This window comes from Lolium perenne, chromosome 4, assembly GCF_019359855.2.
Source record: "Lolium perenne isolate Kyuss_39 chromosome 4, Kyuss_2.0, whole genome shotgun sequence".
NCBI classification, from domain to species: Eukaryota; Viridiplantae; Streptophyta; class Magnoliopsida; order Poales; family Poaceae; genus Lolium; species Lolium perenne.
Window position 1 is genome coordinate 227088921 of NC_067247.2, and position 14509 is coordinate 227103429.

Here is a 14509-nt window from a genome sequence, read left to right on the forward strand (position 1 = left end):
TGTCACTTTGCTCCTCATGAATTTATTTGTGTACAATATTCCTATGCATAGGAAGTGGGTTAGGCTTAAAATTGTTTCATACTTGCTTTTTGATGCTCTCTTTGCTTCAATTCTCATGCTTATGTGAGCATCATTAAAATTACTGAGCCCATCTTAATGGCTATAAAGAAATCACTTCTTGGGAGATAACCCATGTTTTTATTTTGCTACTGTTTTGTTGTGTCTTGGAAGTTGTTACTACTGTAGAAACCTCTCCTTATCTTTATTTTATTGCATTGGTGTGCCAAGTAAAGTCTTTGATAGTAAGGTTGATACTAGATTTGGATTAATGCGCAGAAACAGATTTCTTGCTGTCACGAATTTGAGTAGGTCTCTATGTAGGTAACTCAGAAAAACAAGAAAAAATTCATGAGTGATCCTCAGATATGTACGCAACTTTCATTCAATTTGAGCTTCTTCATCTGAGCATGTTAAGTGCCTCTAAAAAAATCGTCTTTACGGACTGTTATGTTTTGACAGATTCTGCCTTTTATTGCGCATTGCCTCTTTTGCTATGTTGAATGGATTTCTTTGTTCCATTAACTTTCAGTAGCTTTGAGCAATGTCCAGAAGTGTTAAGAATGATTGTGTCACCTCTGAATATGTGAATTTTTGATTATGCACTAACCCTCTAATAAGTTTGTGTTGAGTTTGGTGTGGAGGAAGTTTTCAAGGGTCAAGAGAGGAGGATGATACAATATGATCAAGAAGAGTGAAAAGTCTAAGCTTGGGGATGTCCCCGTGGTTCATCCCTGCATATTTCAAGAAGACTCGGGCATCTAAGCTTGGGGATGCCCAAGGCATCCCCTTCTTCATCGACAACTTATCAGGTCACCTCTAGTGAAACTATATTTTTATTCCGTCACATCTTATGTGCTTTACTTGGAGCGTCTGTATGTTTTTATTTTTATTTGTGTTTGAATAATATCGGATCCTAGTATTCCTTGTGTGGGAGAAAGACACGCTCCGCTCGTTCATATGAACACTGGTGTTCTTAGCTTTACCTTTAATGTTCATGGCGAAGGTTGAAACTGCTTCGTTCATTGCTATATGGTTGGAAACAGAAAATACTTCATGTGTTAATTGGTACATGGTCTTGAATAATTTGATACTTGGCAATTGTTTTGATCTCTCAAATAGATCATGTTTAAGCTCTTGCATCATGTAGTTTGAACCTATTAGTGGAGAACTACCGTAGAGCTTGTTGAAATTTGGTTTGCATGATTGGTCTCTCTAAAAGTCTAGATATTTTTTGGTAAAAGTGTTTGAACAGCAAGGAAGACAGTGTAGAGTCTTATAATGCTTGCAATATGTTCTTATGTAAGTTTTGCTGTACCGGTTCATACTCGTGTTTGCTTCAAACAACCTTGCTAGCCAAAGCCTTGTACTGAGAGGGAATGCTTCTCGTGCATCCAAAACCTTGAGCCAAAACCTATGCCATTTGTGTCCACCATACCAACCTACTATGTGGTATTTCTCTGCCATTCCAAAGTAAATTGCTTGCATGCTACCTTTAAAACTTCATTCCTTGTCTTTGCAATACATAGCTCATGGGAAAGTAGCCTTAAAAACTATTGTGGTAAAGAATATGTAGCTTATGTATCTTATTTCTTATAAGTTGCTTGTTGAGTGGTAACCATGTTTCTAGGGACGCCATCAACTATTACACTTTTGTTGAATATCGTGTGAGTTTCTATGCATGTTCTCTTGTCTGAAGTAAGGGTGATTTATCATGATTAAATGGTTTGAGTATGCATATTGTTATAGAAGAACATTGGGCCGCTAACCAAAGCCATGTATCATGGTGGAAGTTTCAGTTTGGACATTAATCCTCAATCTCTTATGAGAATATTATCTGTTGTTGAATGCTTATGCATTAAAGAGGAGTCCATTATCTGTTTTCTATGCTTTCCCGGTATGGATGTCCTCAAGTTGAGATTTATCAAAAACGAGAAATCAAATGTGATCTATCTCCTTGGACCTTTGTACAGGTAGCATAGAGGTACCCCTTTGTGACACTTGGTTGAAACATATGTAATGCAATGATAATCCATGGAAATCCAAGCTAATTAGGACAAGGTGCGAGCACTATTGGTATTTGATGCATGAGGCTTGCAACTTATAGGATGTCTTATGCATAACACATATGAATTATTACTACCGTTGACAAAATTGTTTCTATGTTTTCAAAATAAAAGCTATAGCACAAAAACAGTAATCCCTGCTTCCCTCTGCGAAGGCCCTTTCTTTTACTTTATGTTGAGTCAGTCTGCCTACTTCTTTCTATCTTAGAAGCAAACACTTGTGTCAACTGTGTGCATTGATTCCTACATACTTGCTTATTTGCACTCATCATATTACTTTGTGTTGACAATTATCCATGAGATATACATGTTGAAGTTGAAAGCAACTGCTGAAACTTATATCTTCCTTTGTATTGCTTCAAAACCGTCTATTTAGAATATATTGCTTTATGACTTAACTCTTATGCAAGACTTGTTGATGCTTGTCTTGAAAGTACTATTCATGATAAGTCTTTGCTATATGATTCAGTTGTTTAGTCATTATCTTTACCATAGCTTTGAATCACTTCATTCATCTATATGCTTTACAATAGTATGATCAAGATTATGTAGGTAGCATGTCACTTCAGAAATTATTCTTTTTATCGTTTACCTACTCGAGGGCGAGTAGGAACTAAGCTTGGGGATGCTTGATACGTCTCCAACGTATCTATAATTTCTGATGTTCCATGCTAGTTTTATGACAATACCTACATGTTTTGCTCACACTTCATAATGATTTTATGCATTTTCCGGAACTAACCTATTAACAAGATGCTGAGGTGCCAGTTCCTCTTTTCTGCTGTTTTTGGTTCCAGAAAGGCTGTTCGGGCAATATTCTCGGAATTCGACGAAACAAAAGCCAAACATCTTATTTTACCGGGACGTACCAGAACACCGAAGGAGAGACGGAGAGGAGGCCCAGGGCCTCCAGACCACTGGGCGGCGCGGCCTAGGAGGGGGGCACGCCCAGGTGTGGTGTGGGACCCCCAGGCACCCCCTTGCGCTGCCTCTTCGCCTATAAAATCCCTCGCGACGTAAAAACCCTACAACAATTGACGAAACTCCAGAAAGACTCCAGGGACGTCGCCGCCATCGCGAAACTCCATTTCGGGGGACAGAAGTTTCTGTTCCGGCATGCCGCCGGGACGGGGAATTGCCCCCAGAGTCATCTCCATCGACACCACCGCCATCTTCATCGCCATCGCTGTCTCCCATGATGAGGAGGGAGTAGTTCTCCCCCGAGGCTGAGGGCTCTACCAGTAGCTATGTGGTTCATCTCTCTCTCCCATGGTGTGATCTTTATGTGATCATGAGCTTTGTATCACTATTAATCCATGTGCTACTCTAGTGATGTTATTAAAGTAGTCTATTCATCCTCCATGATGTAAAGTTGACAGTGTGTGCATCATGTAGTACTTGGCGTAGGTTCTGATTGTAATCTCTTGTAGATTATGAAGTTAACTATTACTATGATAGTATTGATGTGATCTATTCCCCCTTTCATAGCTATTGTTGATAGTGTGTATGCTATGTTAGTACTCGGTCTAAATTGCAATGGTCTATTATGCACTCTAGAGGTTACTTAAATATGAACTCCGGATGTTGTGGAGCTTGTTTACTCCGGCTTGAGGTGTGCTTTTATAGCCCTACACAATGAATGGTGTTTGTTATCCAACAAGAGAGTGTGAGAAAGTAGCACAAGTGAAGATAAGTTATTTATTTGTGTGATCATTGTTGAGAGTGTCCACTAGTGAAAATATGATCCCTAGGCCTTGTTTCCAAATATCGAATCACCGTTTATTTACTGTTCTACTACATGTTTACTTGCTGCCATATTTATTTCAGATTGCAATTATTACTTACAATCATCCATATTAGTTGTATTTCACTATCTCTTCGCCGAACTAGTGCACCTATACATCTGACAAGTGTATTAGGTGTGTTGGGAACACAAGAGACTTCTTGTATCTTAATTGCAGGGTTGCTTGAGAGGGATATCTTTGACCTCTACCTCCCTGAGTTCGATAAACCTTGGGTGATTCACTTAAGGGAAACTTTTTGCTATTCTACAAACCTCTGCTCTTGGAGGCCCAACACTGTCTACAGGAATAGAAGCGTGCGTAGACATCAGTCATCATCTACTGCGCGCAATTGTGATATGGCTTGTCATACATGTGGTGACAAAGGTCACTTCAAGAGGGATTGTCCTAACCGTAAAGTCATGATTATCAATGAGGAAATTGAGTATGAGACTGGAGATGATGTTGATCCTAATGCTCCAGAAGATGATGACTATGACACTGATGGTGAAGATGCATATCCACTTGATGCTTGCACTATTGTTGTGTCGCAGCGTGCTCTTAATGTGTTGCCTAGTGCATCTACTCAGCGCTGCAATTTGTTTCAGACAAAGGCTTTAGTTGGTCCTGACAAGGCTTGCAAGGTCATTATTGATGGCGGGAGTTGCCGCAATTTAGCAAGCAAGGAGTTGTGTACCAAGCTGAAGTTGAAGTATTTACCGCACCCGCATCCATACTATATTCAGTGGTTGAGCGACAATGGTGAGATGAAGGTAAACCACATGGTGCGTGTTGAATTTGCTATTGGGCCGTATAAGGATGCCATTGATTTTGATGTGGTTCCTATGATGATGTGTCACCTACTATTGGGTCGGCCTTGGCTATATGACCGTTCTGTGCAACACAATGGCCGTGCCAATACATATCACTTGGAGTTCAAGGGCAAGAAAATTAACTTACAGCCTATGTCACCACAACAAATTGTCAATGAATCTCGTCAGAAAGTTGAAGTGAACTTGGAGGATGCATCTATAGATAGGCGAGAGAATTGTAATGTCGTGAGTGATATAACGAAAAGTGAGAGAGTGAATTCCTTAGTCTCATTAGCCACCAAAGAAGACATGGGAGAATTTAGTGAGGATCCTTCGGCCATGCCTCTTGTGCTCTTATACAAGGGTACGGTTTTGGTTTCTAACGACATGACCCCTCTTCCTTTTGGTGTTTCTAATGTTTTGCAGGACTTTGGTGATGTATTTCCGGAAGAGGTACTCGCAGGACTTCCACCATTGCGAGGTATTGAGCATCAAATTGACTTAATTCCCGGAGCTTCGCTACCCAATCGGGCATCATATAGAACGAACCCCGAAGAAACGAAGGAGATACAGAAGCAAGTACAAGCGCTACTCGACAAAGGTTATATCCGCATAAGCCTTAGTCCTTGTGCTGTTCCTGTTATTCTTGCTCCTAATAAAGATGGTACATGGCATATGTGCGTAGATTGTAGAGCTATAAACAACGTTACTATTCGATATCTTCATCCTATTTCCCGTTTAGAGGATATGTTAGATGAACTGAGTGATGCTGCTGTGTTCTCTAAAATTGATTTGCGTAGTGGTATCATCAAATTAGGATGAAAGAAGGGGATGAGTGGAAAACTGCCTTTAAAACAAAATTTGGTTTATATGAGTGGTTAGTAATGCCTTTTGGGTTAACTAATGCACCTAGTACTTTCATGAGACTGATGAACCATGTTTTGCGTGAATTTATTGGCAAGTTTGTGGTTGTGTATTTTGATGACATATTAATCTACAGCCGCAATGAATCTGATCATACTATACATATTCGACATGTTTTGCAAGTGTTGCGTGATAATAAACTCTATGGTAATCTTGAGAAGTGCACATTTTTCAAAGATAAAGTCATATTTCTAGGTTATGATGTCTCTAAACATGGAGTAGAAGTAGATGTGTCTAAAATTGAAGCTATTCAAAATTGGCCTACTCCCATGAATGTGAGTCAAGTTAGAAATTTTCATGGTCTTGCTGGGTTTTATAGAAGATTTGTGCCCAATTTTAGTACTATTGCTGCACCTTTGAATGACTTGACTAAAAAGGGTGTTATATTTGAGTGGGGCGCAGCCCAAGATCATGCTTTTGATGAACTGAAACGATTGTTAACTTCTGCACCGTTGCTTGCACTTCCTGATTTCAATAAGCAATTTGAGATTGAATGTGATGCTAGTGGTATTGGAATTGGTGGTGTGTTGATGCAAGAGGGTCGCCCAATTGCATATTTTTCTGAGAAACTTTCTGGTGCTAAGTTGAATTATCCTATATATGATAAAAACTGTATGCTTTAATTAGAGTTCTTGAGGTTTGGCAACATTATTTGTGGCCAAAGAAATTTATCATACATTCTGATCATGAAGCTTTGAAATATCTGAAAGCCCAATCTACTTTGCATAAGCGTCTTGCTAAGTGGGTTGAGTTCATTTAGTCTTTTCCATACATTATTAAGCATAAGAAGGGAAAAGATAATATTGTTGATGATGCTCTATCAAGGAAAAATATGCTATTAACTCAACTTGATGTTAAAATTCCTAGATTAGAAGTACTATGTGATTTATATGCTACTGATCATGATTTTTCTGAACCATATCGCTTATGTGCTCTTGGTAAAGCATGGGAAAAATATCACATACATGATGGGTTCTTGTTTAGAGCTAACAAACTATGTGTTCCAGAATCGTCTGTGCGTTTGCTCTTATTGCGGGAATCTCATGCTGGAGGATTGATGGGTCACTTTGGGCGTGAGAAGACGCTACTCATGCTAGCTGACCACTTTTATTGGCCAAAGATGAGGCGGGACGTGGACAGGTATGTGAAGAGGTGCATTACTTGCAACAAGTCCAAGTCCAAGCTGAAGCCTCACGGTTTGTATACTCCATTACCGGCACCTACTACACCTTGGGAGGTGATACGTCTCAAGCGTATTGATGACGCGTAAAGCACACGCCCATTGGGAACCCCAAAAGGAAGGTGTGATGCATACAGCGACAGGTTTTGCCTCAGTAAGAAACCAAGGTTATCGAACCAGTAGTTGTCAAGGAGCACGTGAAGGTTGTTGGTGACGGAGTGTAGTGCAGCGCAACACCAGGGATTCCGGCGCCAACGTGGAACCTGCACAACACAATCCAAATACTTTGCCCGAACTTAACAGTGAGGTTGTCAATCTCACCGGCTTGCTGTAACAAAGGATTAGATGTATAGTGTGGAAAATGATGTTTGCGAAGAACAGTAAAGAACAATGTTTGCAGTAGATTGTATTCGATGTAAAAGAATGGACCGGGGTCCACAGTTCACTAGTGGTGTCTCTCCAATAAGAAATAGCATGTTGGGTGAACAAATTACAGTTGGGCAATTGACAAATAAAGAGGGCATAACAATGCACATACATATCATGATGAGTAGTGTGAAATTCAATTGGGCATTACGACAAAGTACATAGACCGCTATCCAGCATGCATCTATGCCTAAAAAGTCCACCTTCAGGTTAGCATCCACACCCCTTCCAGTATTAAGTTGCAAACAATAGACAATTGCATTAAGTATGGTGCGTAATGTAATCAACAAAAATATCCTTAGACAAAGCATTGATGTTTTATCCCTAGTGGCAACAGCACATCCACAACCTTAGAACTTTCTGTCACTATCCCAGATTAAATGGAGGCATGAACCCACTATCGAGCATAAATACTCCCTCTTGGAGTCAAAAGTATCAACTTGGCCAGAGCCTCTACTAGCAACGGAGAGCATGCAAGATCATAAAAAACACATATATGATAGATTGATAATCAACATAACATAGTATTCCATATTCATCGGATCCCAACAAACACAACATGTAGCATTACAAATAGATGTTCTTGACCATGTTAGGCAGCTCACAAGATCGAACAATGATAGAACAATGAGGAGAAGACAACCATCTAGCTACTGCTATGGACCCATAGTCCAGGGGTGAACTACTCACACATCAATCCGGAGGCGATCATGGTGATGAAGAGTCCTCCGGGAGATGATTTCCCTCTCTGGCAGGGTGCCGGAGGCGATCTCCTGAATCCCCCGAGATGGGATTGGTGGCGGCGGCGTCCGTATCGTGGCTCTCGCTACTGGGGTTTTCTCGATGAAGGCTTTTTATAGGCGGAAGGGAAGAGTTAGAGGCGGCGCGAGGGCTCTACACGCCAGGGCAGCGCGGGCCCCCTCCTGGCCGCGCGGCCCTAGTGTGGCGGCGCCTCGTTGCCCCACTTCGTATCCCCCTCGGTCTTCTTGAAGCTTCGTGGAAAAATAAGACCCTGGGCGTTGATTTCGTCCAATTCCGAGAATATTTCCTTTGTAGGATTTCTGAAACCAAAAACAACAGAAAACAACAACTGGCTCTTCGGCATCTTGTCAATAGGTTAGTGCCGGAAAATGCATAAATATGACATAAAGTGTGTATAAAACATGTGAGTATCATCAATAAGGTAGCATGGAACATAAGAAATTATAGATACATTTGAGACGTATCAAGCATCCCCAAGCTTAGTTCCTACTCGTCCTCGAGTAGGTAAACGATAACAAAGATAATTTCTGAAGTGACATGCTATCATAATCTTGATCAATACTTTTGTAAAGCACATGATATGAATGCAGCGATTCGAAGCAATGGTAAAGACAATGAGTAAACAATTGAACCATATAGCAAAGACTTTTCATGAATAGTACTTTCGAGACAAGCATCAATAAGACTTGCATAAGAGTTAACTCATAAAGCAATAAATTCATAGTAGAAAGCTTTGAAGCAACACAAAGGAAGATATAAGTTTCAGCGGTTGCTTTCAACTTCAACATGTATATCTCATGGATAATTGTCAACATAAAGCAATATAACAAGTGCAATAGGTAAACATGTAATAATCAATGTAGAGTTGACACAAGTGTTTGCTTCTAAGATGGAAAGAAGTGGGTAAACTGACTCAACATAAAGTAAAAGAATGGCCCTTCACAGAGGGAACCATGGATTACTATATTTGTGCTAGAGCTTTTATTTTGAAAACATAGAAACAATTTTGTCAACGGTAGTAATAAAGCATATGTGTTATGTATAAGATATCCTATAAGTTGCAAGCCTCATGCATAGATTACCAATAGTGCTCGCACCTTGTCCTAATTAGCTTGGATTTACATGGATTATCATTGCATAGCATATGTTTCAACCAAGTGTCACAAAGGGGTACCTCGATGCCGCCTGTACTAAGGTCTAAGGAGAAAGTTCGCATTGAATTTCTCGCTTTTGATTATTATCAACTTAGACATCCATACCGGGACAACATAGACAACAGATAATGGACTCCTCTTTAATGCATAAGCATTCAACAACAGATAATATTCTCATAAGAGATTGTAACATCCCAAGAATTTCAAAATAAAACAAATGGATTTCACTAGTTCCAAATTTTGGAACCAACAAAAACTTTTATTAATTAAGTAGGATACATAGTGATCTTGCTTAATTCTTGTGCTATTGCCATGATTGCTTGTTATTAGTATTTGAAGTGATCTAAAACCCTAAACCTCACCCCTCTTTTCACCCTCCTAGTTAAGTTGAAATAAAAGGAAATTAAATAAGAAAAAGGCATATGTGCCTATGGCTATATTTATAAAACTTTACCCTAAGCTTTTCTACTTTGCTTAGAGGTTTGGAAAACCTTCATACACCTTACCTAAGGCTTATCAAACCAAATCCAAGTTGTTTCCAAAGAAAATAAAAAGAAACTAAAAATGCCATAGAGGCATATGAGAGCAAAAGTGCAAATTTGTGAATTTAAGAATCTTGACCCTAATACATGTTGTGAATGGTTGGATCACTTCCATATACCATTTCAACACTCAACCACACCAATTTGGGGTCAAGCCAAGTCAAAGTAAAACACAAATGCAACATATGCATAGAGGCATATGTGACACATAGCCATAATACCCAATTTTTGCCCTATGACTTTAAACCTTGACCAAATGATGGGAAACCATCTCTCAACCTATTATAACCCTAAATTGACCCTAACCCATGTCCAAGTAAAGCAAGAACAACTATTTACAAGTTTAATGAAAAGTGACACATCACCTCTTATATGTTATGGCCATTTTTGCAAATCTTTGAACAAGACCCTTTGAATTGGTTTCAATGGTCTTAAAATGTTTCTAAACTAATGAGAATCACAATAGAGTCAATAAAAGTCAAATCAATTGGAGGGAAATCAATTAGGGAGAAAATCCCCATTTCTCTCACATACACTAAGGGCAATTTTACAAATCTTCATATGAGGCCACCATTGCTTGCCCTATGGATTCTAAAACTCTTATATAACAAAAACAAACACAAATGCATAAAAGAAACCAGATTAAAATCAAAGGAAAATTCAAAACTCACATACATGTGATAATGGTCATATGACCCATTTATAAAATCTTCACTACTTTACACCCCTGCATTTGACTTTTCTTCAACCAACCTTGGTCAACTATGACCATGTCATCCAAGACCATGTCAAGGTCAACAACTTTCATGTTGACCATCTCTGCTGAAGTTGACCAGGTTGACCAGAATAAGATTGACAAGAGAGGACTTTAAATTAAAGAGAAGATGATCCACTTTTTGAAATCTCACAAACCTTTGCCAAAATGACCACCACCACCACCATTCTTTCTCTTTATTTATATGATTGAGCTCCACCAAAAAGAAATCCAAAATTTGAACAAAACCTTCATGCGGCCATTTTATCGAACACTTGGCAGGCACAATTTCAGAATTGTGATACACCCTTTTAACCTCTGGTTTTTAGCCTCCACCACTTTATTTTGATGATCATCACACCTTGGTACTTCCTCTGCATCGAACCCAACTCATTTGCTCTGGTTAAAGTGAGGCCATGATCACCAATTCATCCATGCCGTGTGCATGCCACCCACACTTGCACTCATCTCTCTGGCTCTCCCCTCTCTCTTTCACCTTGTCATCAAGCATCTATGTACCTCCCTGATCACGCCTGTACCCTCCCTGGATCGAATCGAGCCCGGCCTTGGACAGAACAAACACGCCCAGACAAGCCCAGGACGTGCCAGGCACGCGGTGAGCGTGCACCAGCACCATCCTGGACGCGCCAGAACGCGTGCGTGTCCGGTCGCCCTCGTCCTCCCCTCGCCTTGCCCTCTTGCACGCGCCATCACCACACCACCAGCTAGCTCCTGGACATGCTCACTAGCTCGTGGGAGCCTCGTCACCGTCGCAATGATCCGAGTTCTGTCGCGCCCGTACCGAGAACACTTGATCGTTGCCAGCACGCTCCCGTCCTTCCTCTGCTGCCCCTTCACGCGCGCTAGCTTCTCCTAGCCGACGCCTACACGACGCCCCCATCGCCTTGCCCCTTCACGTCCTGAATCGCCGGTGCCACCGTCGACCTCGCAGCACCCGCCGGCCACCCAGCGCATCTATAAATAGAGGCCCTCTCCGCCTTCACTCTTCACACCAAATCTGTTCCCCTCCTTCTTCCCGACCTCCCCGACCTCTGCTCCACGCTGATTAAGCCCTACACCGCTCCAATTGAGGTGTCGATCGCCGGAGTCCGCCGCAGAACCCCCCTTCGAATTAGGCCACCCCAAGCGACGCCGCGACCACCATTCGACTCCTCGTCCTCGACAACCTCGCCGCACACCCAGCGGAGCCCCGCGGGAACCTCCATCACGCCGCCGACCCCATACCTCGCCGGCGCAGCAAGCCTCCTCCCCCGACGTTGACGACGATCCCCCATCGTCCGATCCAGCTCTAATCGCACGGTCGAGATTGCCAGGTACCGCTTCGGCGTTTAAGAGTCCCTGACGGGCAGGCCCCACCTCGTCAGGCGGCCCGCGCACACAGGCTGTGTTGCTGGGCCGTGCTACCCTGGTTATTTCATTTAGGCCCGTTAGGTTTTCCCGCGTGGCCCAGTAATTCAAATTTGGTTTAATCCATTTAGTTCAAATCCAATACTGCTGCACACTTCAAATTTGAATAGCTTCAAATCTACCAATCCAAATCTGGTGATTCAAAATTCTATAGAAAGCTTATGATTTGCTCTAACTCACCCCACTGGATTCAAACTCATACCTTGTGTAGTTTTTGAATAGCAAAAATAACAAAACAGATACTTTTCTGAATTCAAATAAATCTTAAAAATCAACCAATTTGAATTTTGAAGTGAATCCAATTGCAATAATTCACATTTAACAAACTCTAATTTACTAGGTAATAATATGATATATGTTCTGTACATGATCATGGGCTAGAATCAAAATATTGGCTATGTAGTCAATACTAGCCCATTTAAACTATTTCAAATTTTAGGAATTTAAACCAATGAGGTGTAGCACCTCATTTAAAGCATTCTCACAAGTGATATGAGGTAAGGTGTTGACCTTTAAATGCTTAGGCTCATACTTGCTCACTTGTAGATTTTTTAAATCTAAATAGTATTTACTTTTGCCATAGTTATTTAAATCACATGAGATGATGAATCTCATTTAAATCATTTTTCTCAAATACTAAGTGTGAAGTGTTGACCTTGGTCAACATGGGATCATCCCTGGTTATTTGAGAATATTGAATCACCTCAATAATAGTTTTTATTAAATGAGTTACAACTATGTGTTAAATCATATGAGAGGTATTCCTCTCATTTAAATCTTGTTCTCAAGTAATTCAACATGAGATAGTGACCATGGTCTATATACTCTCATATTGAGTTATTTGGTGGCATTAAATCACTATCATGCTAGTATTAAATTGCATGAGGTATGGAACCTCATTTAAATCATTTTTCTCAAATGATAAGTATGAAGAGGTTGACTTTGGTCAACCTAGGTCATATATTATTCATAAGAGAAATTAAATCTTAAGAAGAATTCAATGAGAGGAAATTATTTCTCCAAACCAAAGATAAACCCTACTTCCAATTTTCAATGAGAGGAAATTATTTTCCTATTGTTAAATAAAGAAACCCTAGCATAATTTGAGAATAAATGTTAAGTAGTGATGCTAGATCCTTTGTGTGAGCCAATAAGGCTAATTAAGACTACTTAAGTGTTGTTTGGTGATTGTATCCTCGTATTCGTTTATAGACGCTAGTACCGGAGACTATCAAGAGGAAGAGGTCTTCTACCAAGAGGAAGAGCAAGAGAACTTTGATCACATCACCAATCAAGGCAAGCTAACACTCTTGCAAAGTTCCCATGTGCAAGGCTCTACAAGAGCAAGGCACCATTACATTTTACTTTATGAACCTATCCCAGGTTTTTACTTTACAAGCTTTACTTGATTTTATTTATCAAAGTTACTTTTTGGTTTATGATCCACTTGGTGGAATTATAGAGTAGTACAAGAGCATCACACTTAGCCTAGCAAGCTCCAAGATACTTAGCACCCCTCATAACTAGTGGCTAGTGCTCAATATTAAAAGTGACTACTCTAGTTGGGAACTTGTGAATTGAAATGACTTTGAAAACCTTGGAATGATGAGTCATTCTATTGAGAGATTTTGAAGGTGAATATGACTGGTGAATGACTTGGTGAATTTTACAAAAACTGATGGTTGGGTTCGGATGCGATACCATTCCAATTTTACAAGTACCCCCACAATACCTGAATCTGGGTAAGGCTTAGCTGGAAACTTATGTATTTTAGTATGGGTTCCCTCTGAACAAGCGTCATAGGGGTTATGCTTGAGGCTGCCTCCGTACTGGTGAATTGATGTGAAATGACGTGAAATGAGGTGAATGTCCGGCCCAAGCCCTGTGCAGTTCCCGGGTTGACTGCGGTTTTCACCGGGAGGCCAAGCTCATGGGGAGAGGTGCTCATACTAGAGTATGTAAATGAAAGGTTAGGATTGGTAGTTCGCGTACTGCGTACGATAAATCAGGGCCAGTTACCCCTGATGAACTATTGCAATTGTTGTGGCACAAGTGTACAACCTCTGCAGAGTTTAAACCTATTCGAATAGCCGCGTCCTCGGTTATGGACAGTTGGAAAGGCCATACTGTTCCGTCATCAGAACTTTTCTAAAAATATAAATGGTGACTTGTGATTTTGAATGGAAAGGTGACTTGGACTTTGAATCACAACTGAGTTGTGGGAATGACACTAATGTTCCCACTTGAGTTAGTTGAGCAAATGAAGGTTTTTGATTATTAAAGTGTTTACGAAATAAAACTGGCTTTATGCAAATGAAACTAGAGCTTAGAACCCCCTTACTATAGTTGATAGTATTTACCTTAGTATTAGTTTGCGAGTACTTTAAAGTACTCATGGCTGTGTCCCTGGCTATTCAAATGGCCAGACTATGAAGAGGAGTACCAGAACCCGGAAGAAGGACAGCAGGACGTCTACGACAACTAGGATCACTCCTGACGTCAACAGTTGCCTGTGGAATAGATGGACTACTACTACGCTACTTTCGCTTCCGCTATGTGTTATGTAATGAATAAATAGAACTTCTATTATTGTAATGAGACTGGATCATGTGATCCTTTATTT